Raw genomic sequence first — 20,610 nt, 5'->3', positions numbered from 1 at the left:
ATAAAAATATTTTATTATAATTAAAATATTAATAGCAGGCTGGGAAAAGAGCAAGACCTTGTCAAAAAAAAAAAAAAAAAAGATTAAAAGTCGAATTTAGGGTGGACACAGTGACTCACGCCTGTAATCCCAGCATTTTGGAAAGCCAAGGCAGGTGGATCACCTGAGGTCAGGAGTTCAAGACTAGCCTGGCCAATGTGGCGAAATCTTGTCTCTACTAAAAATACAAATAATTAGCCAGACGTGGTGGTGCACAGCTGTAATCCCAGCTATTCGGGAGGCTGAGGCAGGAGAACCACTTGAATCCAGGAGGTGGAGGTTGCAGTGAGCTGAGTTCACACCATTGCACTCCAGCCTGGGCAACAAGAAACTGCGTCTCAAAAAAAGAGAAAAGAAAGTCTAATTTAAGTGACAGCCTGGTCTTGCATTTTAGTTTCCTGATTGCACAAAATGAACAATAAGTCTCCTCAGTTTCTGTGATTGTGAATAGGGCAAGTGTATCAGAAGGACTCGTTTGTCAGGTTTTTTTCTTTAAACATACGCTGTTAAAAATTTTTTTTCACTTTTGTTTTTTATTATATCCAGGCATATAGCCCCAAATAATTATTTACTGTTGGTATAAAAGGAAATAAACTAGAAGACCAAATGCCTGTTTTAATAGTAGGAAAATAGAGCTTAAGCTGTTTCATTAAGATCTTCTCCCTAATTCTCCCAACTCCCAAATGCACATAGTACTCTTCCAAAATATAAAATATCTAGTATTGATATTAAGACAAAGCCACCCACTTGAATTCAGGATTTGGGCTGTAACCACTGAGCCTGTAAACTTGCTATCAGCCATTTCATCTCTTTTGTCTCCATATTTAATGTTTGTATAATTTATTTTCAAAACAGTTTGCACTTTGTATTGTTTAATCCTGCGCATCGGGTATCATTCTTGTTATAGGACTAAAAGTTAAATGGTCATTTGGGCAATAAATTGTGGAATTTACATTCAAAGTGACTCTGCAGCTGGGCATGGTGTTTCACTGCCTGTGTTCCCAGCAGTTTGGGAGACCAAAATGGGAGGATTATTTGAGGCCAGGAGTTCAAGACAGCCAGGGCAACAAAGTGAGACCCAGTCTCCACAAAAAAAAATAAAAACTTAGCCCTGCATGAACCTATAGTCCCAGCTACTCAGGAGTCTGAGGTGGGAGGATGACTTGAGCCCAGGAGTTTGAGGCCTCAGTGAGCTGTGATCACACCACTGCACTCCAGCCTGGGCCACAGAGCAAGACCCTGTCTTGAAACAGAAAAAACAAAACAAAAAGAAATAATCTGACTTTGCAGTTTAAAAAGGACATGCTTACAAAGCAAGTTTCACATATTTCTCTGTATTTCCTCCTGAAATAAAGAGGATTGTTTAGGATCGTTAACTGTTTAGTGTAACCCAAATAATTTCACTTCCTTGAGTAGATTCATATGAATTTTATTTTTATATATTTTTATTTTTTTGAGACAGAGTCTCATTCTGTTGCCCAGGCTAGAGTGCAGTGGTGTGATCTCCATCCACTGCAACCTCCACCTCCTGGGTTCAAACAATTCTCCTGCCTCAGCTTCCTGAGTAGCTAAGATTATAGGTGCATGCCACCATGCCTGGCTATTTTTTGTATTTTTAGTAGAGACGGGTTTCACCATGTTGGCCAGGCTAGTCTCAAACTCCTGACCTCAAATGATCCACCTGCCTTGGCCTCCCAAAGTGCTGGGATTACAGGTGTGAGCCACTGCACCCAGCCAGATTCATATGGATTTTAATTTATGCCTCCTATTAAGATAAAAGATTATTATTTTCTGCAATAATATTTAACATATGAGTTATTTTTTCAAATCTCATCCATATCTTTCTTGTTCAAATGTTTAATACTCCAGCAAAGCTCACTCCTGGAAAAGGATTTTGGGATCCTATAAGAAAACATTGGAGTTGGCATCAATAATGTAAAAAAGGAAAAGCACTGCTACAAGAAATTCTGATTGATTTTATATTATTAGTTTTATTTTTACTTCAAATTTTCCATTCTATTACCTCAAACCTTAAGGAGGAAATAGGAAAATTCTATACATTCTTTTTCTCTTCTCCTTTCTCAAACAAGGTATTCTAGTCATAAAGGGCAATAGGTCCAAGTTTGAATAACCCAATTGGCAAAAGGAAAATATATTTAAAGAGGCAGTAAATAATATATAATTATAATCACCACATCATCGCCGGGTACAGGGGCTCACATCTGTAATCCCAGTACTTTGGGAGGCTGAAGTGTGTAGATCACCTGAGGTCAAGATTTCAAGACCAACCTGGCCAACATGATGAAGCCCCATTTCTACTGACACAAAATTTGCTAGACATGGTGGTGCACATCTGTAATCTGAGCTACTCAAGACACTGAGGCAGGAGAATTGCTTGAACTCGGGAGGCAGAGGTTGCAGTGAGCCGAGATCGAGCCGTCACATACCAGCCTGGGTGACAAGAGTAAAACTCCATCTCCAAAAAAAAAATTAAAATAAAAAAAAATCACATCATCGTAAGGTCTAGTGTAGAAATAGTCATCATTTTTCTTGTCAGTTTACTCTTCCATCTATAGATTAGAACCCATGTCACATATCCTCCTTATGGAAGGAGGGAGAGACTATTATACTAAAAAGAGAGAAATAAGAGTAAGTCATAGCTCTTTTTTCTTGCAACTTAAAGCTTAAAACCAAGGCTGGGCATCGTGGCTCACGCCTGCAATCCCAGCACTTTGGGAGGCAAGTGGATTGCTTGAGCCAGGAGTTTGAAACCAGCCTAGGCAACATAGTGAGCCCCTGCCTCTAAAAATAAACAAAAAATTTAAAAAGCTTAAAACCAAATAATTAGGCCTCTTCTGTATTTTTCTGTGAGAGTAGGATTATATTAGTTTGTTAGAGGTGCCAGGCTAAAATACCACAGACTTGGTCGATTAAATGACAGAAATTAATTTTCTCCCAGTTGTGGAGATTACAAGATCAACATTGATGGGTCTGGTTTCTTCTGAGACTTCTCACCTTGCCCTGCAGACTTCTTGCTGTGTCCTCTACGCAAATGCCTTCACTGTGTCTCCATGGGTCCAAATTTCCTCCTCTCAAAAGAACGCCAGTCAGGCCAGGGCGGTGGCGTGTGCCTGTAGTCCCAGCTACTCCGGATGCTGAGGTGGGAGGATCGCTTGAGCCCAGGAGTTCTGGGCTATAGTGCGCTGTGCCGATCGGGCATCTGCACTAAGTTCGGCATCAATAAGTTGACCTCTCGGGAGCAGGGGACAACCAGGTTGCCTAAGGAGGGGTGAACCAGCCCGGATTGGAAACAGAGCAGGTCAAAACTCCCGTGCTGATCAGTAGTGGGATCGCACCTGTGAATAGCCACTGCACTCCAGCCTGGGCAACATAGCAAGACGCAGTCTCTTAAAAAAAAAAAAAAAAGACACCAGTCAGATTGGTTTAGGGTTCACTGTAAAACCTTCTTTTTTATTTTTATTTTTTTATTTTTTTAGACGGAGTCTTACTCTGTTGCCAGACTGGAGTGCAGTGTCATGATCTTGGGTCACTGCAACCTCCGCCTCCCTGCAACCTCAGCCTCCCGGGTTCAAGCGATTCCCCTGCCTCAGCCTACCGAGTAGCTGGGACTACAGGTGCCCACCACACCTGGCTAATTTTTTATATTTTAGTAGAGATGGGGTTTCACCTTATTGGCCAGGATGGTCTCCATCTCCTGACCTCATGATCCGCCCCTGTCAGCCTCCCAAAGTTCTGGCATTACAGGCATGAGCCACCGCGCCTGGCCTATACCACCCTTATTTTAACTTAATCACCTCTTCTAAAAGCCCTATCTCCAAAGAGAGTAGTATTCTGAGGTATTGGGGTTACAACTTAAACATGTGAAATTTGAGGGGACACAATTCAGCTCATAAAAATGATTTAGAAAGGTTTTCGAAAAAATAGGTTATGAAGATAATCGCATAATTATTTACATACGTCCGCCCAAAGGGCAGCTCACTTCAAGTCAGCCAACATTTATTGAGCACCTCTTTTTCGTTGTTATTGTTTTTTGAGACAGAGTCTCGCTCTGTCGCCCGAGCTGGAGTGCAGCCATGTGACCTCGACTCACTGCTCCCCTGCCTAGGTTCAAGCAATTCTCATGCCTCAGCCTCCCGAGGAGCCGGGATTACAGGCTCCCAAACACCAACCCCAGCTAATTTTTGTGTTTTTAGTAGAGTCGGGGTTTCTCAGCCTCCCAAACCTGCTGGGATTACAGGTGTGAGGCACCCGCCCTTGAGTACTTCCTTTATGCAAGGCACTGAGAAAAGTAACGAAAATATAAAAGTGAGTAAGATGTACTTACCTTCCTACAAGAAGCATAGGGATTTGATAGAGGAGAAAAGATACGTGTACAACAACCGTGCTGCTAGACATAGTGTGGAAGTGCTAGGAGAAAGGTACCAAAAAAGTGCCACAGGAGCATGAAAGAGGAAGAACCTGTGTGCCAGTTACTCTTTACTTTCTCTGTTTGCCCTTACCTATTCAGTTATCCGAGAGGCTTACGGTAGGAATGGCAAATAGAAAAGTAAAATACTGAATCAAAGGGTTTGAGGTTACCAGGGTGTTAAGTGGTAGACTGTTCTCTCTTTTTTTGTTTTTTGGGATTTTCTTTTTTTACTTATTTTTTAAAAATTTGCCTAAGATATAAAAGTAGCTTTATTACTTTTTAATTTTTAAATGTGAAATACATTTACACAAAGAAAATCGGATGGAGATCTACATGAGAACACTTTTTTTTTTTTGAGAAAGAGAGAGTCTCTCTGTGGCCAGGCCTGGAGTGTAGTGGGGCTATCAGGGCTCACTGAAGCCTCACCTTCCCCAGGAACAGGTGATCCCTCTGCCTCAGTTTCCCAAGTAGCTGGAACTACAAGTGCAGGCCACCATGCCCAGCTAATTATTTGTAATTTTTATAGAGATGAGGTTTCACCATGTTACCCAGACTACACACACACACACAGATGCATTTTTTTTTTCTTTGAGACAGAGTCTTGCTCTGTCACCCAGGCTGGAGTACAGTGGTGCCTGCAGCTCACTGAAACTGTCACCTCCAGGCTCAAGTGATTCTCGTGCCTCAGTCACCCAAGTAGCTGGGATTACTGGCACCTGCCACCATGCCCTGCTAATTTTTATATTTTTAGTAGAGACAGGATTTTGCCATGTTGGCCAGGCTGGTCTCGAAGTCATGGTCTCAAGTGATCTACCTGCCTCAGCCTGCCAAAGTGCTGGGATTACAAGTGTGAGCCACTGTGCCTGGCCACAGATGCTTAATTACCAAAAACTTGATTACAATCAGACATGTTATTTTGTAGCCTTCCTTTTCCATGTATTATAATGTGGACATCTTTTATGCTAATAAATATAAACATACTCCATTCTTTTTAATGGGTTTCGTAGGATTCCATTGAATACATGTATATTATTATTAACTTTAAGGTTAGTCTGCAACCTCCCTGAGGGCAGAACTGTCCTTTACTGGCTTTTTAAGCCCCACTTTATCTGACTAACATTATTTCTCACTGCTCAGTTTACTTGCCACCCAGTCCCATTTGTCTGTTTTACATATTTCTGCCATGCTTCCTTCTTATATTTTGTTTTAATATAAATTCTTTTAAAGCCTATCACAAATCCAGCACTGAACGTTACATTCTCTGAATTCCCTTGCATTTATTATACCTCTCAGTGTGCATAGTTATCATCTTTTATTTTCTAATTTTTTTTATAGGCAGTGGATGAAAGCACAGGCTTTGGAATCAGACGCATCTACATTCAAATCCCAGGTCTACCACTTATCAGCTTATGACTTAGACTGTGTTTTCACATTTTTTCCCTTCATTCTTATTTAATAGAGATAATATTAATAGTGCTATTATAGAATTAAATTAATTATGTTTTAAAAAATGTTTTTTAAGATGGAGTTTCGCTCCTGTTGCCCAGGCTTGAGTGCAGTGTTGTGATCTTGACCACTTGCAACCTCTGCCTCCCAGGTTCAAGTGATTCTCCTGCCTCAGCCTCCTGAGTAGCAGGGATTATAGGCAACTGGCACTATGCCTGACTAATTTTTACATTTTCAGTAGAAACGGGGTGTTCCCCAGTCAGGTCTCAAACTCCTGATCTCAGGTGATCCACCTGCCTCGGCCTTCTAAAGTGCTGGGATTACAGGCATGAGCCACTGTGCCCAGGCTAACTATATAAAAATTTTAACTCAGAATGTGACACATATAAATGCTCAACAAATAATAACAATTATTATTATGTTTTTGTTGTTTATTAGTCTTGGCTCTTAGTTAAATGGTCATTTTCTTATGGCCAAAGAGAACTTAGCTGAATGCTGGGCTTAAATAGCCACTTACATCCTTTAAAGTAAATATCTGTAGGGTAGCCTTACGTTTCAAAGCAGTAGTTTCTCCTCTTTTAGACTTGAAAATGATCAGTTGAATCAGCTCTTACAAACTGAGCAACCAATGGCCTAACCAGCATACTTAGTAGTCTTTGACGTTGGTGTTTCAGTGGCCTCATACATAGGAGGAAAAACAAGTAAAGAGGATCGTTCACTATTTTCTTACTGGGATAACGTACCATCTTTAAAATAACTCAGTTTACTTGGGATCTAATCTGGAGGATAGAAAACCCACTTGATATCTAAATTAGTTCTGTGTGGCTTCTAGGAATTTTAGATGAATTACTGAGGTGTAGAGGAAGGGTAACAGTTGATTTTGTTTTTACATACCTCCCTCTAGGCACTGGTGACAGTTCCGGAGTTGGAAATATGTAAAAGAATTCTTGCAGTCTTAGATTGGCACTCTGCCGTTGATACCTCCCTTCTATTTCCACTTTTGCTTCTTTGTCTTATTCCCCCAATCTAAACTGCTGCAGAAGTGTCCTATTCAAACTCTCTCCTTCTGGATTTTGTTTCCTCTCTGCTAAATAAAAAATTCCTGCCGGGCGCGGTGGCTCACGCCTGTAATCCCAGCACTTGGGAGGCCGAGGCGGGTGGATCACGAGGTCAAGAGATCGAGACCATCCCGGTCAACATGGTGAAACCCCGTCTCTACTAAAAATACAAAAATTAGCTGGGCATGGTGGTGCGTGCCTGTAATCCCAGTTACTCAGGAGGCTGAGGCAGGAGAATTGCCTGAACCCAGGAGGCGGAGGTTGCGGTGAGCCGAGATCGCGCCATTGCACTCCAGCCTGGGTAACAACAGCGAAACTCCGTCTCAAAAAAATAAAAAAATAAAATTCCTGTGGAGTCAAGGTTCACACAAACTTATTTTTCCTGTTTGTTTTAGGAAAAAATGTTCTTGATAAAGAATTTAAGCAGTAGAGGGAAGTATAATTACCACTGTAAAAAAAAAAAAAAGAAAGAAATCTTACTACCCAGAAATACTGTAAATATTGTTAAACATCATTTTTTAGTATAAAACATTTCTTTGGCTGGTCACGGTGGCTCACACCTGTAATCCCAGCACTTTGGGAAACCAAGGTGGGAGGAACCCAAGGTCAGGAGTTCAAGACCAGTGGCCAATATGGTGAAACTCTACTAAAAAATACAAAAATTAGCTGGGTGTGGTGGCATGCGCCTATAGTCCCAGCTACTTGGGAGGCTGAGGTAGAAGGATCACTGGAACCCGGGAGGCAGAGGTTGCAGTGAGCCAAGATCACACCACTGGACTCCAACCTGGCAACAGCGAGCCTCCATCTCAAAAAAAAAAAAAAATTCTTTTTTTCAAAATTACAAATAATTCAGGCATACAAAAATGTGTAAAAAAACAATATAATAAACTCTCATGTAACTAGTATCAGCTCTCTCTGCATACATTCAGATAAAGTAGAGCAGGTCTGGTGAACTGCAGAACAGAATATACATATTTAACAGAATATACATATTGAGTCTTGACAGCATAAAATTTATGATTATTAAATTGGGAAGTAAGGTTTAAAATATGGCAAGGATATTAACTTGTATCTTTCATAACAAGGAGTCACTTAGACATTATCTAAAATTGAAATATCTCGTTTTGTAAGATGACCCCAACCTCTTAATCTCTTTTTTTTTTCCCACTCTTAGGAATTTATAGGACATTTCTCTTTAAAAAAATTTTTTTTTCTTTTTATTTGATAACCCACAGCCAATATCATAAATTATCTCTTATAATAAAGAAATGTTTGAGGACTGGTGTGGTGGCTCATGTCTGTAATCCTAGCACTTTGGGAAGCCAAGGTGGGAAGATCAGTTGAGTCCATGAGTTTGAGACCAGCCTGGGTGACATAGTGAGACCCCATCTCTAAAATAATTTAAAAATCAGATGGGCATGGTGGCATGTGCCCATAGTTCCATCCACTTAGGAGGCTGAGGTGGTAAGATTGCTTGAGCCCAAGAGGTAGAGGGTGCAGTGAGCTATGATTATGCCACTGCACTCCAGCCTGGATGACAGGGTGAGACCCTGTCTCAAATTAAAAATAAAAAAAGTTTGAAATTTAGTAATTATTTCACTTTTTTTGTTAAGTAAAATTATATTTTACTTTTAAAATTACATGTGTTCTACCCAAACTGGTTTGGTAAAAACAAAACAAAAAAAATAAATAATAATAGATTACACATGTAGACTGGGCATGGTGGCTTACACCTATAATCCCAGCATTGTGCAAGGCCGAGGCAGGTGGATCACCTGAGGTCAGGAGTTTGAGACCAGCCTGGCCAACATGATGAAATCCCATCTTTACTAAAAATACAAAAATTAGCCAGGCACGGTGGTACACGCCTGTAATCCCAGCTATTGAGGAGGCAGAGGCAGGAAAATTGCTCGAACCCAGGAGGCAGAGGTTGCAGTCAGCCAAGATCACGCCACTGTACTCCAGCCTGGGCAACAGAGCAAGATTCCATCTCAAAAAAAAAAAAACAAATTTACTGAATATGAAGGCTTACTGAATATTTGATAATATTAAGGAGCTCTTACTGGGTTGTTTTATGTATGATATTCATATTAACAGTTCTTTTTTAAAAAATCTTAATTTCTTGGGGAGATTAGGATTTGGGGGAGAATCCTTAGGATTTTGGTGAGAATATGTAGTATTCTATGGATGAAATTATATAGCAGCTGGGATTTGCACAGAAATAATCTGGGTTTGGGGTGGGTGGGTGAAAGAAGATTATATTGATACCTCTTGAAACTAGGTGATGGCTACATAGAGCTACATAATCTCTACTTTGTGTTGTTTGAAACTGTTGGCTGGGCACAGTGGCTCAGCCTGTAATCCCAGCACTTTGGGAGGCCAAGGCGGGAGCATCACCTGATCTCAGGAGTTAGAGACCAGCTTGGGCAACATCGAGAAACCTTGTCTGAGGCCAGAGGATTGCTTGAGCCTAGGAGGTTGGGGCTACAGTGAGCTGTGTTCATGCCGCTGCACTCCAGCCTGGTTGTGACAAAAAGAGACCCTCTCAAAACAACAACAACAACAAAAAACAGAGAGAAGGGAGGGAGGAAAGGGGGAAGGAGGAAGGAAGGAGAGACATGGGGAGGGAGGGAAAATGTGAAATCAAAAATGTTATGAAATAAAATTGGGATTGTGCTTTCTTATCACATTATTCCATTTTAGAAAGTATCCTGCTGACTCCCTGTAGTGAAAGATGATGAAATCAGTACTCTCACAGTTTGTTCTATCTCTACTCCTTCATAGTTTTTTTTTTTGGAGACAGAATCTCACTCTGTCACCCAGGCTGGAGTGCAGTGGCACGATCTTGGCTCACTGCAACCTCCACCTCCCAGATTCGAGTGATTCTCCTGCCTCAGCCTCCCAAGTAGCTGGGACTACAGGCATGCCCCACCACACCCAGTTAAGTTTTTGTATTTTTAGTGGAGACAGGTGTCAACATGTTGCCCAGGCTGGTAATATTGTATTGAGGTTTATAACACATGCATCATACACACAAACCTTTGCTATGAAGGAATGCCCCAGAATTGGGTTGGGAGAGAAGGAGATGGGAACATTGGTTTATGGGTAAAAGATACATGTATTTTACGTATACAGAAAAGTTTGGTTGTACATACGCCCATATGATCAAAGCGTGATTTTTATTTTTTATGAATTTTTTTCGTTTTGTTTTCAATTTTTCTTTCTTTTTTTTTTTTTTTTGGGGACGGAGTTTTCGCTCTTATCCAGGCTGGAGTGCAATGGCGGGATCTCGGCTCACCACAACCTCCGCCTCCTGGGTTCAAACAATTCTCCTGCCTCAGCCTCCTGAGTAGCTGGGATTACAGGCACGTGCCACCATGCCCAGCTAATTTTTTGTATTTTAGTAGAGACGGGGTTTCACCATGTTGACCAGGATGGTCTCGATCTCTTGACCTCGTGATCCACCCGCCTCGGCCTCCCAAAGTGCTGGGATTACAGGCGTGAGCCACCGCGCCCGGCCTGTTTTCAAATTTTCTACAATGAGTATTGCTAATAATCAAGGAGAGAAAAGCTATTTGAAAACAAAACAAAACAAAAAAATCTACACTTACCTAGTTTTGCTCTTCTAAGGTTTGAACATGACATAATTGCTTCTGTTTCTAAGTCAATTTTAAATCACTGGAAGCCAAGCCAGGTGGCTCACATCCATAATCCTAGCTACTTGGGAGGCTGACATTGGAGGATCACTTGAGGCCAGGTGTTCAAGACCAGCCTGGGCAACATAGCCAGACCCTATCACTGCAAAAATTTTTTAAATCAGCCAGATGTGTTGCACACCTGTAGTCCTAACTGCAAGGGATGACAACTCAAGCCCAGGAGTTTGAGACTGCAGTGAGCCACGATTGTGCCAGTGCACTCCAGCCTGTGTGATAGAGTGAAACCCCATTTCTCTCTTTTTTGCTTTTGAGACAGGGTCTCACTCTGTTGCCCAGGCTGGAGTGCAGTGAAATGATCATGGCTCATTGCCCCCTCGACCTCCTGAGCTTAAGAGATCCTTCCACCTCAACCTCCCTAGTAAGTAGGACTACAGGCATACGCCACCAATCCTGGCTAATTTTTTATAGAGATGGGATCTCAGTATGTTTCCTAGTCTGGTTATAAACTTTGGGCTCAAGCGATCCTCCCACCTCAGCTTGCCAAAGTGCTGGGATTATAGGTATGAGCCACCATACCAGGCCAAGACCTTGTCTCTTTAAAAAAAAAAAAAAAAACACTGGGCAAAGTGGCTCACGCCTGTAATCCCAGCACTTTGGTAGGCTGAGGCAGGCAGATCACCTGAGGTCAGAAGTTCAAAACTACCCTGACCAACATGATGACACCTCGTCTCTACCAAAAATACAAAAAAAAAAAAAAAAAATAGCTGGGCATGGTGACATGTGCATGTAATCTCAGCTACTCGAGTTGCTGAGGGAAGAGAATCGCTTGAACCTGGGAGGTGGAGGTTGCAGTGAGCCAAGATTGTGCCACTGCACTCCAGCCTCAGTGACAGAGAGAGACTCCGTCTCAAAAAAAAAAAAAAATTTCTCCCACTCTGTAGGTTGCCTGTTCACTCTAATGATAGTTTATTTTGCTGTGCAGAAGCTCTTTTAACAAACAAATGAAAACTTCTATATTCAAAAGAGTACTGCCTCTTCTGAGGTTGTCCCTTATGATGGCTAATACTACAGTTGGTCAAAGTATGCTTAGATACATTTATAGATATATATTGGGAATCCTTATATAAGAAAAAATATCTTTGGGGGATGGATTTTAATTTCTAAAATTGCCGTAAGTCACTCAGAGTCAAACTAGAGATAAGTGGATGAATAAATTGATAAATATTTTATTGTTTAAAAAAAAAATCAACGTGAGTTGTGGGGAGATAGACTTAGAGCCTGGACGTGTTTTCAGGTGTTTTTTTTGGACATGGAGTTTCACTCTGTCACCCAGGCTGGAGTGCAGTGGTATAATCTTGATTCACTGCAACCTCTGCCTCTTGGGTTCAAGCAGTTCTCCTGCCTCAGCCTCCCACGTATCTGGGACCACAGGTGCACACTGCCACATCCAGCCAATGTTTTTGTTTTTTTTTTGTATTTTAGTATAGACGGGGTTTCACTCTGTTGCCCAGGCTGGTCCTGAACTCCCGAGTTCAGGCAATCTGCCTGCTGTGGCCTCCTAAAGTACTAGAATTACTGGTGTGAGCCACCGCACCCAGCCTGTTTTCAAATTTTTGCTCCCCCTTCTCAACATTCTCTTTTCTTCTGTTTTCTTGGGACAATGTGTAGCAATTAAAATTCCTTTTTCTGGCCGGTGAGGTGGCTCACGCCTGTAATACCGCACTTTGGGAGGCTGAGGCAGGCAAATCACCTGAGGTCAGGAGTTCAAGACCAGCCTGGCTAACATGGTGAAACTCCGTCTCTACTAAAAATATAAAAATTAGCCAGGTGTGGTGGCACGCTCCTGTAATCCCAGCTACTTGGGAGGCTGAGGCAGGAGAATCACTGGAACCCAGGAGGCAGAGGTTTCAGTGAATTGAGATCATACCACTGCACTGCAGCCTGGGTGACAGAGGGAGACTATGTCCCAAAATAAATAAATAAATAAAATAAAAATTTTTAGAGTAAAACAACGAAAGATATTTTTACTGACCAGAATAAGATTTAAAGCTTATATAGGAATTTAAAGATGACCAGTTGCTTTCCTTTATTTTGCGTTTCCCTTTCACTGACAAAGCATTAGCATGTTGTTTTTATTTACTAAACTTTTGATAATGGTTTTAAGAAGAAGAAAAAAAAGGCCCTGAGAAAACTAATAAACTGATCATTATAACCAGCTTTGCATCTTTCTACCCACTTTGTTTGTTTGTTTTTGTTTTTGAGACGAGGCTTTTGTTTCCCAGGCTAGAGTGCAATGGCCAATCTCAGTGCTGGGATTACAGGCATGAGCCACTGTGCCCAGCCCTACCCACCTTTTAAAATAAACCTGAAAGGATATCATCTTTATGTCATTCATTGAGAAATTTTGTTCATTGGCCTGGATTTATGATCCATTCCTCGAAATCATCTGTTAAACCAGAACAACAGCAGGTCACAGTTCTTCATCCTTCAATATGATTGGACAGAATGGGCTTTCAGGCCGGGCGCGGGGGCTCACACCTGGAATCCTAGCACTTTGGGAGGCCGAGGTGGGTGGATCACCTGAGGTCAGGAGTTTAAGACCATCCTGGCCATCATGGTGAAACCCCATCTTTAAAAAAAAAAAAAAGAATGGGCTTTTAACGCTTGATCTATTTTATAAGATCATTATACTTCCACTGGGCTTTGGAATTGGGCAGATAGAAAAGGGTTCATGAGACACAATAACATTCCTTCTCTCATGGAAGGTGAAGCAATTTTAGTGTTAAATCTTCAGACTTGGGAGGTGAAGCGGTTTTTTTTCTGAAATTTTTCCTTAAAAGGTGATTTTTTTTTTTTTTACTGTAGATAATTTGGAAAGGTTAGAAAGCCATGTTTGAAAAGTAGGCAGTATTTTATATCATTGCGATAATCCTGAATATTCAATTATATAATCTGGCTATTTTTCATTCAGTATCATAAGTATTTTCTAAAGTAATTTTTAAAACTCATTATGAGTTTTCTTCAGCACTGCCTGGAAGAAAGCAAAAACAAAAACAAAAACAAAACTCCTTATGAGCATAATTTTTCATGATGCTTTAAGTTGTTTTGCTTTCTTTCCTTTTTTTGCCAAGCAGGCAACTTTTAAAATCTTTAACCTTCAGAGTTGTTTTAAGGTGTGTCTTCAATGAAGTTTGAATAAGGAAGGGCACTTTGAATACTTGACTAAATAGAAATTATGCACAAAGCATTGACTGTCTGAAGTTACTGAATTCTCATTGTGCAATTTAAAAATTTTAAATATGTGTAATATTTGACCCAGAATTTTCTTCTAGGTATTCGACAGAAATACACACACACATGAATATTTCTTTATTTCTTTTTTTTTTTTTGAGATGGAGTCTTACTCTGCCACCCAGGCTGGAGTGTGGTGGCACGAACTCAGCTCGCTGAAGCCTCTGCCTCCCTGCAGCCTCTGCCTTCCAGTATCTTGGGATTCTCCTGCCTCAGCATCCCAAGTAGCTGGTATTACAGGCATGCACCACCATTTCTGGCTTTTTTTTTTTGTATTTTTAGTAGAGATGGGGTTTCACCATGCTGGCCAGGCACATCTCAAACTCCTGACCTCAGGTAATCCACCCACCTCGGTCTCCCAAAGTGCTGTGAATACAGGCTTAAGCCACCATATCCAGCCAACATTTTTTAGTAATAGCTAAATACTGTAAGCAACCTAAATGTACATCAGTAGTGGCTTGGATAGATAAATTACAGTGCATCTAAAATGCAATACTATACAGTCATTACAAAGGATGAAGAAGTATAGTTACTGATATGGAAGGATATCTAAAATAATGAGTAAATGGAAAAAGTTACCACTCAGTGTAATGTCATTTCCATAAATAATATTAATAAATATAAACATATGACACAATATGTATATAAAAATCTAGCCAGGAGCGGTGGCTCACACCTGTAATCCCAGCACTTTGGGAGGCCAAGGCGGGCAGATCACCTGAGGTCAGGAGTTCCAAGACCAGCCTGACCAATATGGAGAAACCCTGTCTCTACTAAAAATAGAAAAAGCCAGGCATGGTGATACATGCCTGTAATCCCAGCTACTCGGGAGGCTGAGGCAGGAGAATCACTTGAAACCAAGAGGCGGAGGTTGCGGTGAGCCGAGATCGCACCATTGCACTCCAGCCTGGAAAACAAGAGTGAAACTCTGTCTCAAAAAAAAAAAAAAAAAAAAAAATCTAGAAAAGTACCCATTAACCTGTTAATAGTGATCATCTAGAGGGGATAGGATCCCAGAACACTTTCACCTTCTAAAGTATACATTTCTGTATTGGGATTTTTCTCTCTCTTTTTTTTTTTTTTTTTTTTGAAATGGAGTTTCACTCTTGTCACCCAGGCTGGAGTGCAGTGGCATGATCTTGGCTCACAGCAACCTCCACCTCTAGGGTTCAAGGAATTTTCCTGCCTCAGCATCCTGAGTAGCTGGGATTCAGGTGTCTGCCACCATGCCTGGCCAATTTTTGTATTTTTAGTAGAAACGGTTTCACCATGTTGGCCAGGCTGGTCTTGAACTCCTGACCTCAGGTTATCCACCCACCTCAGCCTCCCAAAGTGCTGGGATTACAGGCATGAGCAACCTCACCCAACCTACAATTGTGTGTGTGTGTGTGTATGTGTGTGTGTGTGTGTTTTAGATGGAAGTTTTGCTCTTTTTGCTTAAACTGGAGTGCAGTGGCACAATCTTGGCTCACTGCAACCACTGCCTCCCAGGTTCAAGCTATTCTCCTGCCTCAGCCTCCTGGGTAGCTGGGATAACAGGCACGTGCCACCATGCCCAGCTAATTTTTTGTATTTTTAGTAGAGATGGGTTTCATCATGTTGGCCAGGCGGGTCTCGAACTCCTGTCCTCATGTGATCCACCTGCCTCGGCCTCCCAAAGTGCAGGGATTACAGGCGTGAGCCACTGCGCCTGGCCTACAGTTGTATAAAGTCAGGACAAAACAAAGTCCACTATCCGAAGATCTTATTCTGTAAATCTTCTAAGATTCTCCATTAGTCATGAGATGGTGGGCAGTTCCATTGGTTTCAGTTGGTCCTAAAATTTTCTTTAGATAGCCTTTGGTAATGAGATTTAATGATCAAATGGTGAACTTCAGTATGTACGTGCTAGGTCTTCCTGCTCAGCTATGCCAAAGTATTAGCCCTCTAATATATTATCTTTCTTATGAATGGCTGGAGAATTCACTAAGTTAGATAGATACACTAAGAGGAAAATAACCTTTAAATATAAATAATTGTATTTTCCCTTACCTAAATTTGTTTCAATCTGTTCCAAGATATTACTGTACATGACAATACTATAGTCTTTATTGATCTTTTGTACCCGAAGGACAGGGGGACACTTACTCTCCTCTTTTCTCTTTTCTCAGTTAGTATCTTTTTCTAAATCCAGTCTCTTTCTTGTAGTTATACAAGTGTTTATTTTATAATTATTTTCTTAAAACTCTACATGTATGTTTTATACTTTTATTATTGCATATTCTTAATAAAAAAAGTTTAAAACTTGGAAAGTTGTACATGTTTTGAGATGCCACAGTAGCAAAGGGTGACATTCAAAAATGTGGTTTCTTTCTCCTGATCTTCAGCGTTTCTCTGTACTTCTTCTCATTTATAGTGTTGTCGACAATCTGATGTCACTGTCACTGAAACAGAAGTTACATGGTCAGGAGGAAACAAGACCATAAGGAAAACTTTCTTCCAGTTGCTTTAATATTGGCTAAAATGTTTGCACACCTGTTAAGATTTATTACCAGAGTAACCTGTAAATTACGCCTACATAAATATGTGTTCTGAAGGAAGTTATAGTTTAACCTTAATTAGATAGATTAAACCGTAAAAAAAGAGTGTATTAGTTTTTAAAAAAAAAAATAGCCTACCCCTTCCTTAAAGAGAAGTGGGGCTGGACGCAGTAGCTCACACCTGTAATCTTAGCACTTCAGGAGGCCAAGGTGGGCATATCACTTGAGCCCAGGAGTTCGAGAGAAGCCTGGGCAACATGGCAAAACCCAGTCTCTACTAAAAATACAAAAATTAGCTGGGTGTGGTGGCACACGCCTGTAGTTCCAGCTACTTGGGAGGCTGAGGTGGGAGGATCGCTTGAACCGGGAGGTGAAGGTTGCAGTGAGATGATGTCGTGCTACTGCACTCCAGCCTGGGCAACAGAGGGATACTCTGTCCCCAGACAAAACAACAAAACAAATATGCATTGGGGTGGCCGTGAGGCAGGCAGGGGAGGGAGCTAATCCCAACCTTGAGTCAAAGATCAGGCCCTCAGGAAATTTGGAGATGTCTAAATTGATGGCTCAAGCTGGGCTTTTGCCAGGTTAACACTTACTTTTAAGCATAAATTTATGCTTTCAAAAATATTTTTTTAGTCATAAGGGATATTCTCTCCTTAAGGAATTTATGGTCTAGTCAGGAGAACCAGTTGATTGCAACATGATATAGATGTTATCAGAGAAGTCTGTAGAGGCACACCAGGTGCAGAAGCCAATCCGGAGGGCGGAGGTAGAGAGCGTTATGTGGAAAGGTGACACCTGTACTTAATCCTTAACTACATGAAGGAGTTGTGCAGGGAAGCATATTGGTTCCTCTAGATAAAGCAGTGTGTGCAAAGGCCAGCAGGGGACAGAGGCCAAAGAATAGACTAGTGAATAACCACTTTGTTTTGTTTTTTTAATTTTAGAGACAAGGTCTCGCTATGTTGCCCAAGGCTGGCCAACTCCTGGCCTCAAGGGATCCTCCTGCCATAGTCTCCTGAGTAGCTGGGATCACTGCGCCTCCCCAGCCACTTAGTTGGAGTGCGTACTAAGCCATTTGGACTCCATCCTGAAGGCTGAGAGGAATGTTTGAAAGATTTTTAAGCATGAGGGAAGGGAATTATATCATTACACTTGATGTTAAAGATTGTTCAGGCTGTAGCAGGAAAAACAGAATCAGAGGTCCTCTACCTGGCAGTATGGTGGTCAGATATTAAGTCTTGAATAAGCTTAATTTGTAATGTATTATTGAGCCTTGGAAAGTAGAAATAATCTTCAAGGAGCCCCCCAAACAAACACCAAAATTAAAATCCAAGAGGTGAGCAATAAAGATGACATGAAAACTAGGTTGCCCTGGGTAAATTACCTGATCGGTCTTGTGATTCAGGAATTGGTTGGTCAGGAATAAACTTGATAGTTGAGGTAAAGTGGGGAAACTAGGCTTAAATGTGCTCCCAGTTGTGTGGCACTCTCATAATCCCTCTGTACTTGGCTCTTGACAGAAACAAATGCAGATCTTTCCCTCTGGAGGAGGATTTCTTCAATTTAGGCCTCCAGAATCTCATAAATTCACAAAGCATTAAATGTGAACATCTTAATCAGTGATAATCAGACATACAAACAAGGAAGAATCAGATGACAAATAATGTCCTCAGATATTGTCAAGATATCAAGGACCTCATATATTATCACATATTAAAATAATCAGACTAAAAATATAACATTTTTAAAGAAATAATCACAAAATGAACAGCAAAAAAATCACAAATCACTAGGCAAATATGAAAAATAACCAAATAAAACTTTTACTAATGAAAAATAGTTGAAATCAAAATCTCAGGGTTAGTTTGAGTTAGTAAATTGGAAGCCAGATTTTTTAAAAAAAAACTCTCCAGAGGTTGGGCACGGTAGATTACACCCATAATCCCAGCACTTTGGGAGGCCTAGGCAGGTGGATCACCTGAGGTCAGGAGTCCAAGACCAGCCTGGTCAATATGGTGAAACTCCATCTGTACAAAAATACAAAAATTAGCCAGGCCTAGTAATGTGTGCCTGTAATCCCAGCTACTCAGGAGGCTGAGGCAGAAGAATGTTTTGAACCCAGGAGGCAGAGGTTGCAGTGAGCCAAGATCATGCCATTACACTCTAGCCTGGGCAACAGAACGAGACTCCATCTCGAAAAAAAAAAAAAAAAAAAAACCCTCCAGAAAGCAATAGAAAAAACAAATGGAAAATATAAAAGAGAGGTTAAAAGACAGGGGGTTAAAATAAGAAAGACTAAAGTCCCAGAAGGAAAGAATAAGGAAAACAGAGGAGAGCCAAAGTGCTTAGAGATCTAAGAGCTGAGAGTTATTGAGACCAAGAAATGAAACCACAGGTATAGGAAGCAGAACACATATCAAACAGAATAAACAAATTCATGCAGTCATGTTATAGTCAAATTGCAAAATCCCAAGAGAGAAGATCTTAAAGGACCAAAGAAACCACAATCAATAAGAAAGAGAAATTTCTCACCGCTGTTTTAGAAGCCGGAAGAGGAGGGTATACTATCTTTAATGTGATAAGAGAAACTGATCAACCTGGAATTTTATGTCCAGAGAAACTGTCTTTCAAGGAAGATGGTGAAATACAAAGACGGTTCAGATAAGCAAAATAGAAACTGCTTCCAACAGACTTTCACTTAAGGAAATTCTATTTTAGGAAGAAGGAAAGTAGTACCAGAAAGGAAGTCTGAGACACAAGAAGGAATAATGAGCAAAGAAATTCGTAAGCACCTGTGTCAATCTAAACAAGTGCTCGCTGTATAAAATAATAATGATGATAACGTCATCTAATTTATGAGGCTAAAAAAAAATTAGACAACTAAGAGTGGTTAAAATATTAATTTTTAAAATTTTGGTTTTATGTTAATTTTAAATGAATGTCATACATATTAAAATTTTAAGGATAACTTCTAAAAGTACATAACTTCCAAACAAAGAGGAAAATTAAATTTAAATTTTGTTTAATAAAAGTTATTTTAGCTAGGTGCGGTTCATGCCTGTAGTCTGAGCTCCTTGGGAGGCTGAGGCAGGACAATGTTTGAGCCCCAGAGTTCAAGTCTCCAGTGAGCTACGATGGTCCCATTGCACCTCAGCCTGGGTAACAGGGCAAGACCTTGCCCTGTCTCTAGAAAAAAAAAAGTAGTACCCCAAAATATGCACAACTGCGATCTATCAGTAAAACACCACAAAAAAAAAACCAAAAAACTTAAAATTTGTTTTATTTAAAAGGTTTTCTGCCCTCTGTTACACTGCATAACCTCTATAAGCCTTAGTTTTCTCATCTTTAATGTGTCGGGAGTAGTAGTACCTCCTTTATAGGGTTGTTGTGAAGATATAATCAGTGCATGTAAAAAGCTTAGCACACACCTAGTACGTAAGTATTAGCGCACACCTGGTACGTATTAGCGCACACCTAGTACATAAGTATTAGCGCACACCTGGTACGTATTAGCGCACACCTAGTACATAAGTATTAGCGCACACCTAGTACGTAAGTATTAGCGCACACCTAGTACGTAAGTATTAGCACACATCTAGTACGTAAGTATTAGCGCACACCTAGTACGTAAGTATTAGCGCACACCTAGTACGTAAGTATTAGCGCACATCTAGTACATAAGGATTAGCGCACATCTAGTACATAAGTATTAGCGCACACCTAGTACATAAGTATTAGCGCACACCTAGTACATAAGTATTAGCACACATCTAGTACGTATTAGCGCACACCTAGTACGTAAGGATTAGCGCACACCTAGTACGTAAGTATTAGCGCACATCTAGTACGTAAGGATTAGCGCACATCTAGTACGTAAGGATTAGCGCACACCTAGTACGTAAGGATTAGCGCACACCTAGTACGTAAGTATTAGCGCACATCTAGTACGTAAGGATTAGCGCACATCTAGTACGTAAGGATTAGCGCACACCTAGTACGTAAGGATTAGCGCACATCTAGTACGTAAGGATTAGCGCACATCTAGTACATAATAATAAGTATTCAACAGACGTTAGTAATTAGACATTGCTGCTATTAGACAATACCAGTGGCTCTCTTATATGTAAGTCTTTGTATATTCCCTATATAAAGGGAAGGGGAGCTGACAT

At 40.7% G+C, this 20,610-nt stretch overlaps 1 protein-coding gene across 2 annotated transcripts in view; it reads left to right on the top strand.

Moving 5' to 3' along the window:
* GOLPH3L (golgi phosphoprotein 3 like) overlaps positions 1 to 20,610 on the top strand; it is a 43,783-nt gene that overhangs the window by 9,833 nt on the left and 13,340 nt on the right. The gene's annotated exons all lie outside the window — the stretch shown is intronic.

Source organism: Callithrix jacchus, chromosome 18 (genome assembly GCF_049354715.1).
Source record: "Callithrix jacchus isolate 240 chromosome 18, calJac240_pri, whole genome shotgun sequence".
Taxonomy (NCBI): domain Eukaryota; kingdom Metazoa; phylum Chordata; class Mammalia; order Primates; family Cebidae; genus Callithrix; species Callithrix jacchus.
Note: the sequence above shows the minus strand (reverse complement) of the source record. Positions and strands in the feature narration are given on the sequence as shown.